Genomic DNA, 21,495 nt, shown 5'->3' on the forward strand with positions numbered 1-21,495 from the left:
TATCTTCCCATTGTGACTATTTGGCTATTGTATTATGAAGCAATTTATGTTACAGAGTTCATGAGCAGCTAGAGGGAAGCTAAGTGAGAACTGGAGTCTGACTTCAGACACTCACTATCTGTGTGACCCTGGCCAAGTCACTTACCCCTGTTTGCCTCAGTTTCTTCATCTGTAAAATGATCTGAAGAAGGAAATGGCAAATCACTCTGGTACCTTTGCCCAGAAAACACAAATAGAGTCACAAAAAGTTGAACATGACTGAAATGACTGTACATCAAAAGTAGTAGAGTATATTTTGGAAACACTTTTTCCTCTATTCATTGAAGAAGGAACAAAGAGAAAAGGACTAATTCTGAAGAGAAATTTGAAAATGTTTTATATTTTTGTTATCTAGAATGAGTTGAATGATTTAAGATAGAGTTTCCTGACAAGTAAGAAGTTGAAAACTACTGATATATGAAGGATTTGAGGTGACATGGCCTATGACATTGGTCATAGCAAAGTATTGTAAACAGTTACAAATATATATTTTTGTCAATTAAAAAATTACATATTCACAGTAATTATTAATATTTATTTTAACATCAATAAATCAGTGTAATTACTTCTGGGAAAGAATGTTTCTTTGGTTTATTTGAATAATTAATATTTATTGCATTAATGTAGGGCTTTGAGCTAATTAAATTAATGAGAAGGCATCATAAATGTATCAATGATAAATAAATCAATGATAAATACTTAGACTTCCATTGAAATGGCAAGCAGTAGCCGGATGATCTACAAGTGAGTATGGTCAGATATCAGATCTTACAACCTATTACATATATAATTTATATGTAATGCATGCAAAATGAATTTAAAAGGTAATTTTGGGAGGTATCAGGAAAGCCTTCCTGAAAAAGGTTGTACTTAAGCTGAATCTTGAAGGAAACCAGAGATTCCAAGAGATAAAGGTGAAAAGGAAGTGTTTTCCAGATATGGGAAACAGCTGAAGGTAAGGCATGAAAATGGGAAATGGAATGGTAAGCATGAAAAAAGAATAAATAGGCAAGTATAAGTATGACTCTGGTACAAAGTTCAGGGGAGGGAAGAATGTATAAGAATTAAGAGGCAAGAAGGACCAAGGCTATGAGGGCTTTAAATACCAAATAGTGGCATTTATAATTGATGCTAAAGCAATAAGGATCTACTGGAATTTGATGATCAGAGGGTAATACAAAAATTGTGACGGAATAAATTAATTAAATTTGGAGCTTAATTGATCTGCTTTTAATTTAACTCAATTGGAAGTAGCTGTGGTTATTACATGTGGTTAGAAATTACTTCTTGTGACTTTAGTTGCTTAAAGTATCCATTGTTTTCTCTTGGACATTGTTTTGTAGAAGTCAGGACCCTCCTCCCCCCCATAGAAGCCACAAAGAAATGAGAATTTGGCCCAAACCCTCAAGCTGACTTATGAGAGTGGATAATGTGTGCTAAAGAGGGAAATAAGAAAACTTCTTATTCTACCTTAAATTATCTCTTGAAAGTGTGTTAATTACTATTTTTGTCAATTATTAAACAAATGATCATTCTTTCAAACTGATCTCCTCAGTATAGCTTGAAAACATCTTCTACTTTCATCTTTGGCAATGGGATATCATAGAAAGAACCCTAGACTGGGGATCTTAAGACCTGGATTTGAGTCTTTGCTCCAGTGCTTAGTAACTTTGTGATCTTGGACAGTCAGTGAATCTCTGTTCACTCTATCAGCTGTCTCACAAGTCTGTGAGAAGAAAAGTGCTTTGTGATATATAGTGTGGCAGTGGAAAGAATGTTAGATTAGGATTCGTAAGACCTGGGTTAAAATTAAAATCTCTGTTTTGACATCATTAACTGTGAAATGAAGAGTTTTGACTTGATGACCCTTGAAGTCCTTTCAAACTCCAAATTGATGATACTCTTAAAATGCACTATTTCCTTCAATGTATTTCTTTTTATGATAGTTATTCTTGTACTTGTTTTATCCTCTCTATTTTGTATGATCTTACTAAGGAAAGTACCTCAGCACCCCAGCATTCCAGATTTTAAGGCATTCATGCCCAAGGAGCAAGGAGTGACCTTTAACAGTGATCTTTGGGGCCCTAGCCTAGTAAACTGAAACAAAGACTCAATTCTGCCTTTGGAGGTGAATTTGGTTAGCATCTATCTTATGCAAAACTAAATTGAGCCCACTTTTTTCCAGACACTAAAGTGATTTCTACTATGTTATATAATCTAAAAAGCATTTTGTAGCCCTTTCAACCTCTATTTCAGGACCATGTACATTATATATGTTCAAAAGGCATTTGTTGGAAGAATTGACAATAATTGAAAATAAAATTGTTTTGGATTTATATAGTGTTATTTGCCTGCTATATATAATAGAATCTGTTTCATCTTTGTCTTTTGACAATCTAAGTATTTGACAAGCTCAGTCTTAATATTCTTATAGACAAAATGGAAAATTGTGGCCTACTGGAAATTATAATTATATAGACTTGAAAATGATAAAATACCTTACTTAGAGAGTTGCTAATGGCTTAATAATATCTTTTGAGCTGTTGGTCTCTTAATAGAGCAGGCTTATGCTGTTCAACATTTTAAATCAATAGTTTGAATGAATACACTGCTGACATGATTATTGGATTTTGAGATGACACAAAACTGGGAAAGATAGATAATCTGTTGGGTAATAGATAAAGAACCCAAAAGATCTCGGCAGACTGGAATGGTGAGCAGTCTGAAATGAGATGACATTTAATTGAGCTAAAATAAGGTTCTGCCCTGCATTAAAAAACAAAAAGCACAAAAAACCCCTCACAAATGTAGAATGGCAAAGAAATGATAACAGTTTTTGTACAAATACCCTGGGAGTTTTTGTAGTTTTCAAGATTAATATGATTCATTAATATAACATGGAATTCTCTAAAGCAAATGTTATATTGAGATATCCTTCTTCTCTTGAAGTATGATGCACACAACAAAGTGAGTTCTGCTATATTGCATTCATCAGACTATTTGAAATGCTGGCACAATTTTGGACACTACAATTTACGAAACTCATAGACAAGCTGGAAATATATAAGAAAAGACTAACTAGAATAGTGAAGAGACTGGTGAATGGGCCATATGGGATTAATTGAAGGAGATGGTAATATTAGGAGAAGAGAAGATTTTAAGAGGACCCCATTAGTTGTCTTTTAATATTTAAAGGGTAGAAGAAAGACTGAATTTGTTTTGCAAGGCACCAGAGGGCAGACGTAGAAGCAATGGCTGGACAGTTTTTCTACTTGTTTTGTTTTCAAAATTTATTTCATTAATATTTTCCATATACATGTAAATTTTTAAAATAATCATTTAATATTTTTTAAGTTCCAAATTCTTTTTTCTCTCGTCTTTAGTCTTATCTTGAGAAGGCAAGCAATTTGCTATCAGTTGTACATGTAAAATCATGTAAAATATATTTTTATATTAGAAGCCATGTTGCAAAAGAAAATTTAAAAAACCACAATAAAAGCAAAAGAAAGGTATGGTTCAATCTGCATTCAGGGATTATTCTCTCTCTGGAGGGACATTTGGAATTGACTTGGATCATTGTATTTCTAAGAATAGGTAAGTCATTTACAATTGATCATTTACAATATTGCTGTTACTGTGTACAATGTTCTCCTAGTTATTTTTACTTCACTTTGCATCAGTTTATATAAAATCTCCCAGGTTTTTCTGAAATCATGTTGTTCTTTATTTTTTATAGTGTAATAGTATTCGGTCACAATTACTTACTTGTTGAGCCATTTCCTCATTGTTGGACATCTCTTTGACTCCTAGTTCTTTGCTGCCACGAAAAGATCTGCTATAAATATTTTTGTACATGTAGGTCCTTTTAACTTTTGTTTGCTCTCATTGAGATACAGACCTAATACTGATACTGCTGAGTCAAAGGATATGCACAGTTTTATAGCCCTTTGGGTATAGTTTCACATTGTTTTCCAGAATGATTGGAATACTTTAACTCTTACCAACAATGTATTAATGTCTCAGTTTTTCCCACATCCTTTCTAGAATTTATCATTTTTTCTCTCTGTCATATTAATTGATCTGATAGATGTCAAGTGGAACCTCAGTGTTATTTTAATGTACATTTCTCTAATCCATGGTACATTTTTATGTGATAGAGCATTTTTATATGATTATAGATAACTAATATCCTCTCTTTCCATTCATATCCTTTGACCATTTATCAACTGGGGAATGGCTCTTATTTTTATAATTTTGACAAAGTTTATATATATATATATATATATATATATATATATATATATATGAGAAATAAGGTCTTTATCAGAGAAACTTGCTATAAAAAGTTTTTAATAACTAACTTTTTAATACTTTTAATAAAAACTTTTTAAAACCACTTTCCTTTTTTTTCTTCTAATTTTGGTTACACAAGCTTTAGTTGTGCAAAAACTTTTTAATTTCATGTAATTTAGAATTAATTATTTTACTTTCTGTAAAGGTTATTTTGGTGTTGTTTGTTCATTTTTCCACCTATTTCTTGATTGGCATTTCATGTTAATATTGAGTTTTGTTCCCAGTGTTGGTGATTAAAGGGTACTATTTCAAATTAAAGGCTTTTTCCACACTGTTATTTTTAGAATTAGTTCTAGGAGTTTGAAAGTTTTTGATACTTGCAAGGTGGTGTGATCTGGGGAGACTCTTGGTCTGCACTTTGGTTCTTACCTAGGAAGAGCTTCTGAGCCAATTCTATTGAACTATTGAACACCATTTTCTTAAAGGATATTTACTTTAAAATATACCAAGAACAAATATACAAACATTTCCCTGATGCCTTGGGGGCATAATCTCCCATATGCTATTCTGGCATGTAGGGGAAGAGTAAGTTCAATTTAGCTCTTTCTACATAGCATTGTTCCCACCAAGTTCATATCCAAAGATAAAACCTTTATCTCAGCTCACCAAGCTGAGGTCCCAAAATTCACTCTTGAAGGCCACTCTTTGGAACACCGATACTGTGAACCCCAAGTCTGGAATGCCAGGATGTGGAGGTATCCTTTCTTATCTGTCAGACTCAAAAAGTTGTAGGCACCTATCCCAAAGAGCCTCCTCTTCCTTGTGTGTTTAGCTCATTAGAACCAGATCCAGAATGTTCATATCTGCTATAGTCTCTCCAAGCATTTCTATTTCACACTGTAGGGCTTTTCCTGAATGCAAGAAGCAGGCTTCCCAGTGTCTCCACATGGGGAAACACGGGAGAAGTACCTGCTGCCCGTTTGCCAGGCTCTTATATGGTTTTCTACTGATGGATTTTGCTGATCTTAAGAGGAATCTCAAAGCTCAGCTGAGTGTCCAGGAAAGGAGTGATAAGAGGAAGAAGGGAGGTGGAGAAAAAAGAGGAAGAGATTTATCAAATAGTATGTTCACCATTCTGAATATCTTAAAAGTGGGACTGGTTTTTTTTGAGGGCACAATTGGAAAACTCATGGACCAATCTGGAACCACAGAGGCAAAATGGTGCTGGGCTTAAAGTCAGTTTTGCAATTACTGGGAATATTTTATCTAACATTTCAAGGTTCGTGATATTTGTTCTCCCTCTTCTTCACCACCTCTGTCCCTCCTTCCCTAACCTGTTGAAAACAGCTAAGAGCTATTGGTTTTCAAGTATTAGACAATTAACTGTTCTCAGAAACATTCCTTGAGAACCAAATGTTAAATTCTTATCAGTTGTTCAACATTTAATTATGGGATTAAGTTTAATGCATAGTGTTGTACTTCAGGATACATTAAATATATTGCTATAAAACTATAAAAGTGTGATTAACACCAACATGAAACCATTTTCTGATCTTATTTAAATGACTGAAAACTGCTTTATGGCATTTCTATGTTTGGTAAACAAGAGCATTTATAGAAATTAGATAAAATTCAGCTACCTTATTGGGCAATCAGTGACTTCACTTTGCATGCTAGAATTGGGGTTATAATTTAGGGATTTGGTATTTTTATTGGGTCATTGTTTGGTATTTATTGTATGTCTAAAACCTCCCTAGTTATTGTCTGAACTATGCTTGGTGTGCAGGCTCTTCCTACAAGTCATATAGGTTTAAATTTGTTCCCAGTGCCAAAAGCACAAATTGTAGCTTCCATTCCCAATCTATCCTTAAACTCCTCTCTCTCTCTTCTTCCATCCCATCCCATCCTATCTCATCCCATCCCATCCCATCCCAATTTAAACTCCCATCTCTTTGGGGAATTGACTAATGGGGTTCAAATTCCACCTTTTCTATGAAAATTTCCCCAGTTGAAGTGATTATTTCTTATGAACTTTCAAAGTGGTATTTTAAAATAAATTTTTATTGATTTTTTTTAGTAGTTCTCCTTTTCATCCCTCTGAGGTATCTATCTCATATAACAAAGTTTTTTTTTAAAGAAAAAGAGGAAAAAGAAAAAAAAATCAATTAATATATTAAAAAATTCTGAAAACAGATGCTATGTTCCACACCTGTGGACCTTCCACTTCTGCAAAGGAATGAGAAGGACTCTCTTTTCATGTCTTCTGTGGGGTTATATTTATTCTGCAAACTACAATATTCTTCTTAGTTGTTTTGTAGTTTTTGTTCTTTCCACTTACATTGTTGTAGTTATTGTGTGCTTTGTTTTCTTACTCCATTCTGCATCATCATGTCTTTCCATATTTCTCTGTATCAGTCACATTTTACAGCATAGTAATATTCCATTACATTCATATACTACAATTTGTTTAGCCAATTCCCAGTCAATGAGCATTTGTGTTATTTCTTTTCCTATCATGCAAAAAAAAAAATGCTGTTACAAATATTTTAGTGGACATCAAAGTTTTCTTATCAGTGATTTCCTTGGGGATATATCCATCATAGTGAAATCTCTGGTTCAGAAGGGTATGGACATTTTAGTCACTTGATTTTTTCTAAGTCCAAATGGCTTTCCAAAATCATTGTACTGATTACAGCTCCCCCAACAATGCACCAGTATCCCAATCTTCCCATAATCCTTCCAGCATTTACTATTCTCATTCTTTGTAATCTTTGACAGTTTGCTAGCTTTGAGGCAAGACCTTAGGGTTGTTTTGATTTGCATTTATCTTTCATATGGTTTCCCTTGAAAACTTTTTTGTTCATTTCCTTTGACCACTTATCTTTTGGGGAATAGCAGTTATATATATATATATATTGTGTGTGTGTAAGATGGGTGCTAGACCCCTTCCCAATTTATATCTATATGAATAAACAAAACAATATGTGTGTGTAATGGGGTGGGCTGGGCCCAGAGATGAAAAAGATTTTTGTTATTTTATGGACCCCAGGTTTCCTAAGAAAGCATGTCTCCATCTTTTCAATACAACTCTCTTCCTGGTTGATGCTGTGTGGAGCAACATGTCCCACACTGTTAACTCCAAATAAAACTAAGTATTACCAGGACAGTGGAGAGGTGGATGGGCATGAGCAGGCTGTAATATTCCACTATAGAGAAACTTCAAACCAGGAGTAAAGGGCATCTTCAAGGGACTGGATGACAGGATGAGAAGATGGGTTGGTTAAGCCCCAAGAGTCAGGGATGAGAGGTGACCAGCCGGCAGGTCCCATACAACATAGGTTGCAAGCAAGGGCAGGTTATGACAGTCATTTAAAAACATTTTTTATTATAGCTTTTTATTTACAAATATATGCATGGGTAATTTTTTAGCATTGACAATTGCAAAACCTTTTGGTCCACTTTTCCCCTCCTTCTCCCCACCCCCTCCCCCAGATGGCAGGTTGACCAATACATGTTAAATATGTTAAAGTATATGTGAAATACAATATATATATATATACATGTCCATACAGTTATTTTGCTGTACAAAAAGAATCAGACTTTGACATAGTGTACAATTAGCCTGGGAAGGAAATAAAAAATGCAGGCGGACAAAAATAGAGGGATTGGGAATTCTATGTAGTGATTCATAGTCATCTCCCAGAGTTCTTTCACTGGGTGTAGCTGGTTCAATTCATTACTGCTCTATTGGAATTGATTTGGTTCATCTCATTGTTGAAGAGGGCCACGTCTATCAGAATTGATCATTATATGTATTGTTGTTGAAGTATATAATGATCTCCTGGTCCTGCTCATTTCACTCAGCATCAGTTCGTGTAAGTCTCTCCAGGCCTTTCTGAAATCATCCTGTTGGTCATTTCTTACAGAACAGTAATATTCCATAACATTCATATACCACAATTTATTCAGCCATTCTCCAACTGATGGGCATCCATTCAGTTTCCAGTTTCTGGCCACTACAAACAGGGCTGCCACAAACATTCGTGCACATACAGGTCCCTTTCCCTTCTTTAGTATCTCCTTGGGGTATAATCCCAGTAGTAACACTGCTGGATCAAAGGGTATGCACAGTTTGATAACTTTTTGAGCATAGTTCCAAACTACTCTCCAAAATGGCTGAATGTATTCACAATTCCACCCATCAGAATTGACAATCACATAATCTTCTTGTTGCCGTGTACAATGATCTCCTGGTCCTGCTCATTTCACTCAGCATCAGTTCATGTAAGTCTCTCTGAAATCATCCGGCTGATGACAGTCATTTTTTGAGAGAATTCCTGAATTGAAAACATCACAAATCCATTTGAGTATTTGAAAATGTGTAGTAGTAAAGAAAAGAACCAGGGTCTAGGGAGCCTGGCCTGACATTTTATTTCTCTGGCCTCAGTGCTGTCAGCAGGGACACTAACTCTTATTGGCTGTCTGGGCAGCTGGTTGGGAAGGAGTAGTGTGGGACATGGGGTCAGGAAGACTAGAGTTGGACTCTTGCCTGAGGCCCTCCTTCATTCTGTGATCTTCAGCAAGTCACATAGTCTTGGTGCTTCCATTTCTTCATCTGTAAAATGGGAATGATAATAGTATCTACCTCTTTGTGAAGATCAATTGAGTTAATTTCTGGAAAGCATTTTGCAAACCTTGGCCAGCTATGTAAATGTTGGCTCTAAATGGAATCAGTCCCAGAGGATTGTTGTGAGTAAAGTGCCTTGTAAATTTTAAATAGATCAACAAAATTAAGCTATTATTCTTATCTGTGAAATGAGAGAGTTGAGTCAGATCATCTCTGTGATCCCTTCCCACTCTAATAATCACTGAATCTATTCAGAGTTATAATTATTGATGATCATAAAAATGTGGGTTTTTCCACTCATCTCTGTTACTTACAGGCTGTATGTAAGTCATTTCACCTCTCTGGACTTGTTTCCCCATCTGGAAAATAAAAATAACGATACCTGTACCATGGGGGAGAGTGGGGTCATCTGAATTTAAGACTTGTCTTTGAAAATGTCCTGACTGGTGCTACAGGGGATAGAGGGCTTAGATTTGGAGATTCACAAGCTGTCTGAGTTCAAAGACCACCTCAGACACTTGCTAGCCCCCCAATTCCTGGGCAAATCACTTAACTGTCATCTCAACTTTTCCATCTGTAAAAGAGGATACTAGTACCTGTGTCATGGTTGTTGTGAGGATGAAATATTAGTTGTAAAGCAGAACTTGCATTAGCTAGATTATTATATTATCCTTTGGTACCCAACTCAGTTTTCTATATCTAAAAATTACAATATTGATACTGATAAGCCTTCATAGAGGGAGTTCCCTCCCTAGGTATTATCTATACAAGTGATATCTACCATCTGGATAAAAAAAAAAAAAAACAAATCCAAATATTTCCAATAACTATACCCCAGGGCTATGAAGCAAAGTATATCCTATCCTTTTTAACCTGGAAGGTGCTAAATAGACTAAGGTAGGATAAGTTCCTTGAGTGCTGGGTTTGGAACTTATTTTCTTCATATCTCTTTTTGTCTTCTTAGATACTTGTTGGATGCTGAATGACTAAGCGATTATTCACTTTAGTTTTGATAAGTCTGGGAAAGAGTTGTAAAATGTCAGTAAAGTGATTAGAGTCCAATTCAGCTCCTACATTTTATGATACAATAATCCTAAAATGAACTTGGCCCAAATAGGATGGGTCATTTAATTTCATCAAGTATATAACAAGCACGAAGTCCTTGCTGTTTGGAAGGTTCAGAAAAGTTGTAGTTTGCAGGCTGGCCCTTCCTTCTTAGTTTTCTCCATTTGTTTTCTGCTGGAGGAAGCTGGGTGCTGCAGGCAACAGAAAAGACTCAGAAAGACCATTGTTCAAATCTAGCTTCTGACACTTAATAACCTTTTGATCCTGGGCAGGTTATTTAACCTCAAGATTTATTCAACTTAGTGGAGTCATAAGGCACTTGTTTCACAGATTTGTTGTGAAATTAAGTGAAATATTTGTAAAAAACAGAGCATATAGTAGGTGCTTAATAAATGCTCTTTCCTTTCTCCTTCCCAACCTCCCAGCTCTCCAACTGACTGTCATCAAGTTGACTATATTCACAAAATCCTATGTAGAAATTTGATGTAAACTAACTTGCACAAATTGCCTTGTCAAAAAAGAAGTGCCGATCCATGTCAATCTTTTCTTCTTCCCTTTCAGAACCTTTTTCTTATTTTTAGGATCCAAATTTTCCACAAATATTAGGGATCACACCAGCCATTCCAACCTCTTGATGAGAATTTTGGTGGTTCGATTAGGTTTTTTTGGCAGCTCAAAGAAATCTTTAATTTGTATTTTTGCCTTTTGTTTTTGCATTGCTTTCAATTCCAAATGTTCTCTTTCACTCTTTCCCTCCCCAATCCATACTCCTGTCTGCCTAGAGAGGCAAAAGTCCCAGAATTTAGTATTCTTTCAAACTTGAAGAGCAAATCCTTTTCTGAGGGGCCTCAGATAGCGCCATCAGCAATGAAAAGAGCCAAACTCCTTCCTTTCTTACTTTAGAGCAGAGGTCCTCAAACTACAGCCAGCAGGCCAGATATGGCAGCTGAGGACTATTATCCCCCTCACCCAGGGTTATGAAGTTTCTTTATTTAAAGGCCCACAAAACAAAGTTTTTGCTTTTACTATAGTCCGGCTCTCCAACAGTCTGAGGGACAGTGAACTGGCCCCCTATTTAAAAAGTTTGAGGACCCCTGCTTTAGAGTATATATGATTCTATAGATTTTATAACTGCCTGGGATTTGATTTGAACATTCTGCTCCAACCCCCACCTCCCTAGCACTTCATTCATTGGGATCCCAGTAATTTGGAATTGTAAAGATTGGGATAGGACCCAAGCCACACATGAGGGCATGATCTGGAGTGGCTGTTACTTAAGAATGTGTGCAAAGAAATGATTTGCAAGAAATTTTAAAACTATCTTAATAGTTTGTAAACAATGTTCTAATGACAAACACTCATTGAAGCTCTTACTAGATTTTCTAAAACTCTTCTGTCAGTTTGTTCATGGTGGTTTGTCCTTCCTTCTCAAAAAAGGACAAAAAGGACATATATTAGAGTTGAATTACAGTGTGTTTGACTGTGGTTGAACAGACCAATATGATCTTGGAAAGCTGTGCCACATGTTGGACACAAATAGTCCCTAAGAACATTAGGGGTGGCTTCTCTAACTTTGTGCATCTCACTTTTCTTCTTAGCTAAATGCACTTCTGCTTTGCTCATAGAACACAGCCCCTTCCCTGATGAGGGCACACCATGCCGGACAGTCCTGTGCCAGTGTCTCCCATGTCATGCAATCAATTGAGAGGCCTTGAGAGTGTTCTTAAATTGCTTTTTGGGACTACTTTGTGAGTGCTCGCTATGCGTGAATTCTCCACAAAATAATCTTTTTGGCAAGCTTACATTTGGCATTCAAACTCCGACAGAGTTGTGCTCTTTGCTGTAGAGTTGGAATGCTTGGCGCTTTACTTCCAGAAAGGACCTCGGTGTCTGGCGCCTTATCCTGCCAGGTGATCTCTCGGAGCTTCCTAAGACCATTCAGACGGAAGTCATTCATTTCCCACTGTGGTGCTGGCATACCATCTAGGTTTCACAGGCATACAACAATGAGGTCAGCACAACGGCTGTTTGATAGTCTGTCCAATACCCCTTCTCTCCCAGAACTTCCTTTGGAACCTCCCAAATACTGAGCTAGCTCTGGCAATATGTGTCAGTCTCAGTAGCAGTGTGAACTTCCAAGGGAAGTAAATTTATCCACAGCATTCAAAATGTTTCCATTTGTGGTACCTGATGCTTGCACATATGGATGGTATGGCCCTCGCTGATGGAGGACCTGTGTTTTCTTGGTGTCCGTTATTAGGCCAAAATGAGCACAAGCAGCAGAGAATCGATCTGTGCTTTTTTGTTGCATCTCAGCTTCGGAGGCTGCATTGAATGCACAGTCATCTGCACCAATTATGTACCAACACTCCCTCCACTTAGTTTTGGCTTATGGCTTTTTGAAGTTGAAGAATTTACCATCAATGCAGTAGCTGACTTTGACTCTGTGTTTGTCCTCTTTGAAGGCATTTAACATCTGGGCTAAAAACACCATGCTGAAAAAAAGCACACAACATTGTTTCACTCCATTGGGGACCAGGAAAGCTTGAGAGCATTGTCCATCGTCCAGAACCTGGGCAAACATGTTGTCATGACATTGACATATTATACTGATGGACTTCTCTGGAAAAACACATTTTGACATAATTTTCCATAAGTTTCCTTTGACAGTGTCAAAGGCCTTGGTCAGATCTCCAAATATTGTGTACAGAACTCTGTTCTGCTCCTGGTATTTCTCCTAGAGTTCTCAGGCAGTAAACATCATATCAACTGTTCCTTGACCCCTTGTGAAGCTACTCAAGTAGCTCCTAAATAGATGAACTTTTTCCAGGTGTAGGATAACCTATAAAAAAGGACTTTGGCAAGACTCTTTCCAGCAATATCTAAGAGAGAGATCTCCTTCCTCTCCTCTCTCTTCCCTCACGATTGTCACAGGACTATCTATTCCCCTTACTTTTATAAAGACAGACAATGGAGGCATCCTTGAACTCCTGAGGCATAACTTTCTCTTGCCATATAATCTGGGAAATTTCATTCAGCTTTTATATGAGCAATTGGGGACCCCTCCCCCTTATAAATATCAGGTGAAAGAATCAGCACCAGATGCTTTGCCACATGAAAGTGGCCTAATAGTCTTCAAAACCTTTTCTTCAGTTGGAACTTTAGCTAGGGAGTGATTGATTTCAACCTGAGGTAAACAATCAATAGCTTCAGCATTGATTGATGATGTTCTCAATGTGATCGTGTAATCAGAGTGGCACCATCAGTGCTGAATAGGCACCATCAGCACTGAGATGCACCATTGGTCCTTCACCCATAAATGGCCTTCAGTGCATCATAAAAACTGAATTTCATCTGCTTTCTTACTAACCCAAGAATCCTGCATCTCTCAAATTTCAATGGTACTTTGCTTTTAATGGAATTGAGTACTACCTTCTAAGAGATGGATTTAGCTGCTTCTGAATTTCTCCATCATTTTCATCAAACCAGTCTTGATGTTTGTGAGTGTTTTGACCCAGATGGGCAAATGCAATACTATACACCGAATGAAAGCTACCCACTCCTTTTTTGCTCTGCTGTTGCCAACTGTGTGTTGGCTCAACTTACCCCAAATTAGCAACAAGCTGTTCCTTCTCAGAGATATACCCTAATCTGTTGACTTTAATTCTTCTAGTAGTCTTCTTGCCTTGGGACTGCTGCTGTTGGTGAATGCAAATATTCAGCTTGGAGAGGATAAGTCTATAATCAGTCCAGCACTCTGTGCCACACGTTGTCGTTGTCACTCACATCCTTTCTTTCTCTTCTTACAATTACGTAGTCTATCAAGTACCAATGTGGGCCTATCCATGAAGTTTTGTTGTGTTTAGGTACATGGAAGACAGTGTTGGTGATGAGAAAGTTATGAGATGTCTGTCTTCAATACTAAGTGATGATCACTGCTCTTTCTGTTTCTAATTCCATTCTTTCCAAGGACTCCTTGCCATGTCTGGTAGTCTGAGCCTACTCTAGCATTAAAGTCACTGAGAGTTATAAGCTTGTTCTCTTTTGGCATATTGATAATAAGGTCTTCACAAAATTTTTCTTTAATCTCATCAGAGTTTGTCATAGCAGGAGCATAGGAACTGATGATGGTAGCATGGTGTTTTCCTGCAAGTGTCAATCGCATTGTCATGAATCTGAAATTCATTTCATTTTGGAAGGCATATGAGCTTGTTTCCTAGATTAATTTTGATTGTAACATCTACGCCAGCTTCACACTGCTCTTTCAATATGGCCAGTTCAAAAAAATATGTATCCAGCTCCTACTTCAGTAAGCTGGCTTTCATTTGCCAACCTTGTTTCACTTAGGGCTGCTATTTGGCTGTGATAACTGTTGAGTTCTCTTGCAACTAAGACAAATCAGGTCTTCTGGGTTTTGTGTTGTCTATAAGTGTACATACATTCCATGTACCAATGGTAAATGGAACCAACTTTGCAGAAGTTTTTAAACATTTTTGGCATTTCAACTGCATGGTAGAATCCCTGCCTGCCAAGGTTGGATAAGCAGACAATTTTTAGGGCATCTTTTCTAGCTCCTTCCTCACACATTGAGCTGAGCAGTGTGATCCTTAAAAGGCTGCTCAGACACCCCAGGGGGGTGCTGAATCTTACTGCTGCTTCCAATGAGAAGACCACCCTATGTCCTGGGCTACCTTATGTTGGGTCATGACTACTGCTCCCAGTGCATCAACACCTACTGCTTCCTCACTCCCCCATCACCAGAGGGCTTTGAGGATAGAAATGGTAAAATGTTATGGTGATTCTTTTGATTTGTGCCTAAGTTGCGTTTAAATGAGGCAGAGTTGTATGAAGTTGTCAGCCTCATTCTCTCTTCTAGAGTCATCCAGTGGCAGGACAGAGTCAAGGTGACTGGTGACAACTCAAGATGCAGAGCATGACCTTGGCGTCTGTGGTGTCTGAAGAAGCTCCAGGCACTCCCCATCACCTGCTTCACCTGCCTTCGTGGTCATTGGAACAAATTGTTCTCATCCTCCCATTCTGCCAGTGGAAGTCTGTATATGCTTGGGGTAGACACCCCCTGACTCACCACACAGTTACCTTCAACCTGGTTTAGCCCAAGGGTGTGGCCACTGTGCATGCTACAACTTCTTGCAGCCATAGGTGAAAGGTGGGTCAGGTGGATACTGCAGGTGGAAGACAGCCCTGAAAAGGGCAGGGCAGCCTTTCCCCACAGAAGTACTAGTCTTTCCTAAACACATTCTATACCTTTAATTTGTTTATAGAGGTTTTGTTTCAGCATGTATTTAAATAATGGAACTGTGTTTCTCTTTTTAAAAAAAATTATAATTTGGGCTTTTTCCCAATTCATAATGGTTCCCCACTTTTATTCTGAATCAGTGATATTTTACCACACTTTATAATTTTTTCTTGTGCATTGTATATGTAGGCTCAAAGATCTAGAGTGAAAAGGGACCTCAATTGCCATCTAGTCCAGTCTTCTCACTTTACAGATAAGAAAACTGACCAAGGTCACAGAGACAATAAATGCCAGAAGTGGGATTGGGAAATAGTTCTTCTACACCTAAAATTGGTTTTCTGTAGTAAAAACTGCAACATAAGGATTCAGGTCTTTGCAGATAACTGAACTTTGCCTTACTTAAAAAAAAAAAAAAGAAAAAGAAATCATCATATGACCTAAAACATAGTAGCAAAGTTTTCTCTGGGAAGACATTATTCATTTCATCTGTCACCCATTACATAGGCCTTGGAGAAGTTATAAAAGAGAAAGGACTAGAATTTGACTAGTCCTTGGGGGAAAAAATACACCCTTAATTACAATCCAGAAGACACCAAGGGAAACAGTAGAAGAAAAGAAAGATGGTTCTATTTGTCCCTGATGGTTTTGGTTTCTTTTTAATCTGTTTGCAAATATTTAAAATTAATTATTGAATTTAATTTTGTTAATGGATTTACCTAGTAAAAAATTATATAACATTTAAGAGGCAGGCTTATAAATCTAGAGTTGGAGGAAAACTTAGATGTCCTATATAGTATAACCATTTCATCTTTGTAGAGGAAGCCAAGACCCAAGAAAGTTAAATGCTTATTATTTCAAGTTCTCACAAACAAGAAATCCAAGATTTGAAACCAGGTCTTCTGACTACAAATCCAGTGCTATCTGTATCCAAGAATTTTGATATTAGAAGCAGCACAACTCATTCCATGTTCCTGATGAGAATGTAGATTTTCAGACTTTTTTTTTTTAACAAATACATTTTTTATTATTTTAGAATTTTATTTTTATTGGTTTCATTAAACCAACCATTGAAGCAACCAAGTCTGATGGTATGTACAGTGTTTCATGTCCATAGTCCTCGGCCTCTGCAAAGAAAGGAAGGAGGTGCATTTTTTCATGTTTTCTTCAGGGCCAAGCTGATTATTAAAATTATATTTTATTTATTTGGGGGTGGCTGGGGATGGAAGATTTCTATTTCTATTTCTTTGTTGAAGTTACTGGCTATATTGTTTTCCTGGTTCTGTTTATTTTATTCTCTTTAGTCCCTCTACCCTACCATTCTTTTCTGAATTCTTCATATTCATTATTTCATGATTATGATCATGATCATGATTATGATATCATGATATCAAGAAATTGATATATGAATATAATAGAGCTATTAGCTCTATTATATTCATATATCAATTTCTTTCTTTCTTAATCAGTGGAAGATCACTTTGGTTCCAGTTTCCTATGGGAATGTTTTGGTGTATATGGAACCATCCTTTTTCCTTGCTTTTTCTTCCTTCTCTTTTACATGTGTTTTATTCTTAGTTTCAGTTTCTCCTTAGAGTTTCTGGACCTCCAAATAATGTTATTTTAGGCAAGTTATCACATTCTTGGATTGGTTTTGCCTAGCCTAAAAAAATGGGGCAATAACAATTGAGCCCGTGCTCCAGTTACAGAGATAGTGTAAGTGGATAGCCAGCAAAGCCCTAGGTCCACCCCTAATATGAAGACCAGGAATGGAGGCGAGGACCTGGGCCTAGCCGAGCCAGACTCCTCCTTGGCTTGCTGGTCCTGAGGTGAAAGATTTAGAACCATTTACTAGTCTGTCCAGAAGGTGCTCCTGGTGTTTCAGGCATGGCTTGACCTACCGAATCATCCCGAAACTTCACCACATGCCCTAAAACATAGTAGCAAAGTTTTCCCTGGGAAGACATTATTCATTTGGTTTGTTACCCATTACATAGGCCTTGGAGAAGTTATAGAAGAGAAAGGGCAAGAGTTTGGCTGGCCCCTTGGGGGAAAATACACTTTTTAATTATAACCCAGAGGACACCACGGGAAACAATAGAAGGAAAGAAAGATGCTTCCATTTGTACCTGATGGTTTTGTTTTTTTATCTGTTTGCAAATGTTCAAGTAGAATGGTTTGAAACCCAGCCGTGTCGTTGCTTACGCCCACACACACAGAGCTGCAGTGGTGCAGACACTCTCACAGGCAAACCATATTACCAGCCCCAGCCATGAAACCTCTTCCCAGACTAGTGCAGGCTGGAGATCTCCCCCTCCTGAGACCCCTCCCCACCTCCACCAGGACCAGTCGCCCCTTTCCAAATTCCCCCTTCAAATGTCAATAATCAGATTGCTTAAAGACGGGAAGGCAGCAGGAGCAGCCAAGGCAATTCTAAGAAGAGCAATGGGAATGCTGTTCCTCCAGATTTACCGGGTTTCAGGAGAACACAGGATCCCCCCACCTGCTTGGGGACTGACCACTTAAAGGTGAGAGAAGACTTTGTGATTTCTTTGGGCTGCACAGGGCTGAGGAAATGCCATCCACCCCTGAGGCAAGGGATTTTAATCACTGTCTGTTGCCTACAGAGTGATTATATCAAACAAGCATGATGGAAGGTTTCCTCCCCAACACAGCATCTAGAACACAATCCTCCACTTAGGGAGTTGTGAGTTCCTTTTAACTAGTGGGGTGGGGTGTGTGTGTCTCTCTGTGTGTATGTGTTTGTGTATGTGTGTGCATGGATGTGTATGTGTATACATATATATATTTTTCCCTCCCCCTGTTTTTACTATTTAATTCAGACTGCTTAACTTTAAATGCTGGATTAAGGTATAATTTTGCTCTTAGCTCAACCTGTTGATTACAGGTTGTTGGCTAAGAGGTTAACTCTTTCCTCTAATGTAAACTCCATTGTTTGGGCACTAAGAAAGAACTTTTTCTATCTGAAAAATATCTCTTTCCTAGTGACCCTGGGGAATGGCAACGATAAACAGCCAGATATGGACATCCACAGCCTATACATTAAGGAGGTTTCTTCTGAGCAGCAATCAACAAAGTTTAAAATAGACATATCAGACTTGGAAATCAAGCTATAGAATTCTGTGTCTGATTCAACATGCAGAGATATTTGAGGAAAAAAATTAATGAAGAGCCTATGTGGTTAGTAACTTCTCAGGCCAGAAAAACAAATAATTTTATTGCCTTCACAGGAAAGATGTCTATGGTTTTCAGGGCACCCAGGTTTATAGACAGGTCTCTGGGAAGATTCAGCCCTTTAAATGAGGAAGAAAGAGACTAACTCGGAAACAATCAGATAAAAGTCTCCTAAATTCTGTGCTGTCATAGGATGAATCAGTTGGCATGCTTCTATTTTTAGAGTTTGAAAGATGTGCTGCCACATTTTGTCGGGCCTTAATTGGTGCCACAGACTTGTTTGCATTCACGTGTTCAGGAGGAAGAGTGTCGATCAGAACTTCACGTATCTAAAATATCTCATTGTCCAAAATGTCATCCCAGACCCAATCCGGTTTGCTAATGTTGCCTTTCAGTTCCTCTGGTCTCTCCATGAATCTCTTACTCCAACCCAACTTGGATTTTTGGCCCCTAGCCAGAGATTTGTACTTGGCTCTGTTTGTTTGTTTGTTTCCTCAGAAGGAAAAACTGCATGTTTTGAAATCAGAAAAGAGAACTGTAATGAGAAATCATGGCTTTTGGGTAACTGTGCTGTTGCAAGAAAGAGGAGTGGGGCTTCCTAACCTCCGGACTGGACTTATTTTTTATGAAATTGATTTCATAATTATGGAACAGGTTCCAGTGGAGTTTGGGATAAAGTGTGGTTTTTGAGAAGGAACAGATTCTGTTTCTGGGATTGAACTGATATCCTGGCTGAAACTGCGCATAATTACTCTGGAAAGCTTGTTGTCCATATTTCTGAGCAGACACTGTAAATCTCAGCAGCAATTTCAGAGGGAGTGTTATAATATGTGTAGAGCCTTTTGTTCAGAGGTGATAATAGGAGATGACAGCTAGTTCAAATAGGAGGGTAATAATAAGTAATGCAGGACAAAGTACTCGTGTTAGAACAGTTGTTTTGTAGGAAACCTGTAATATGTTCCACAGCAATAGGAAAATACAATACTATATTTACAAATTAGAATAGGCCTCTAGAAATCCCCAGCTCTCTGATACTTTGAAAAATTCTTCCTGTATTCTATAGTAGATAAAAGGGCCAGATTTAGAATCAGGAACACCTGGATTCAAATTTTCTCTCTGACACTTACTAGCTGTTTGACTGTGGGAAGTCACTTCACTGAAAAATGAGGTAAATTGATAGTTTTTATATAGCACTTTCAGGTGTGCAAAGTGCTTAACAAAAGTTAGGATTTTGAGAGGTGGGTGCTATTATTATATCCCCTTTTCAGCTTAAGAAACTATGGCAAATGTACTTAAGGCCACATAGCTAATAAGTATCTGAAGGTGAATTTAAACTTAGATCTTCTCGACTCCAGATACAGGACTCCACATATGTGCCACCTCCATCACAGGATTGTCTTGAGGCTCAAAGGAGATACCATGTAAGCAGTTTAATGACGTGATAGTGATAGCTGATTATAAACTTCAGCCGTTATAATAACTATTTCTATTGTACCATGTCTTATGTCTCTCATGTCTTCCCTCTCTCCCCAACACTGATAATTGTGGAACTTACTTATCAAACCCTATCTAAAGTCTTTAATTTCTTAAATTGATTCTGATGGTACTTTTTCATAGTCTGTGATGCATAGTCTCCAGGGCCACAGAATCACAAAATGTCATAGGTGGAAAAGATCCTGAGTTCATCTAGTCCGGTTCCCCTCATCTCACAAAGTGAGGTCCAGAAAAGGCATCAGAAGTTAACAGCTGAAGTTCTTAAAGCAAGATCCGTGTGCCCTCTGGAGCAATCAAAGTACCAATATCAGTGTTTTTCTGATGAGCTTGGAACTCTAGGTCAGAGTCCTCTCTGAACCAACTGTCGGGCTTTGGGCTTTGTGAACCAGTTTCCTCAGAGTAACACCGAGTTTATCCTTCTTTTATGTACTCTGAGACCCCAAGAAATAAGCCAGTGTTAAATCAGGTGCTTGCCTCAGCACTGTGTTTTGGGGCCTTTAGGTCTCCATCCTTTGCTGATTAGAGGAGGTGTGTGGGGTAATGGAGGAGGGAGACAACTCTCATTAGCTGGGGCTAAGGTAGAACTAGGCCTGCACCTGGCTTTGTAAACCTTTCCCCTCCCCACATCCTCTTCCACGGACAAAACCTCCAGTAATCCCAGTAACTTCTCTTTTTCTTTTGTATCCCAGAGGGTCATTTTATACCGATTCTATTACGCCTGGGTGTGGGTATGGGTGTGGTTGGATTTCACGGATCTTTTCTTCCTTTAGAAAGCTTTCCTTTCCACCACAGGCCACCCTGACTCACTGCACTTGTTGCCTGTACCATTCATGAAGGGCTTGCCTTGTGTCAGCTTCACATTATTGTTTGACTGTGGGTAGGGGATTGCGTTTAAACTAGATTATATATTAAGGGCAGGTCCTATGCCTTGGGCTCCTTTGTATTCCCATAGGGCCTAGTTAGTGCCTATAATATAGTAGAATTCGATAGGTGTTAGAGGAAAGAATGAGTGATTCCCCCTGGTTTGTAATTTTTTCCTGGACTCTAAATTTCTGTAAAATATGCACATCACTTTAGTTGATTTTGCCCATATTCTAGCATGTAGAATCAGAGCAGTAATTAGGGGCATAGTGACTGGGTTTTGCCCCTGGGCACTGAAATTTAAAAGGCACTGACAGAATTTATATTTCTTTGACAGTATAAAGATCCTGGAGCTTAGCCTGTAGTTAGCAAGAATAATTAACTGTAATAGGAAGTCTCCAATTTGCAGTTTCTTTCTTAACCTTTTCCACAGTCTATGTCCAATAGTATGTCCAGCACAGGGAACCACAGTTATTGCAGATCAGGAAACTGAGTCTTAGGTCAGTTAAGTGAGTTGCCCATATTTGTAAAACTAATCAGTCTCAGAACCTGGATTTGATCCAGGTCTAATGATACCATGCTACACTCCCTTTATGAGAACTGGAAGGAAACTAAGGATATTTCACTTGTAAAAGAACAAACTTTGGAGAAATATGACTGCTGTTGT

At 37.9% G+C, this 21,495-nt stretch overlaps 1 protein-coding gene across 1 annotated transcript in view; it reads left to right on the top strand.

The window, feature by feature from the left end:
- The first annotated feature begins 17,486 nt into the window (after positions 1 to 17,486).
- ZNF831 (zinc finger protein 831) overlaps positions 17,487 to 21,495 on the top strand; it is an 87,864-nt gene continuing 83,855 nt past the window's right edge. Inside the window, exon 1 of the mRNA XM_031951697.1 lies at positions 17,487 to 17,806. The gene's annotated coding sequence lies outside the window, so the exon portion shown is untranslated. The remainder of the gene's footprint in view (positions 17,807 to 21,495) is intronic.

This window comes from Sarcophilus harrisii, chromosome 2, assembly GCF_902635505.1.
Source record: "Sarcophilus harrisii chromosome 2, mSarHar1.11, whole genome shotgun sequence".
In the NCBI taxonomy this organism is placed as follows: domain Eukaryota; kingdom Metazoa; phylum Chordata; class Mammalia; order Dasyuromorphia; family Dasyuridae; genus Sarcophilus; species Sarcophilus harrisii.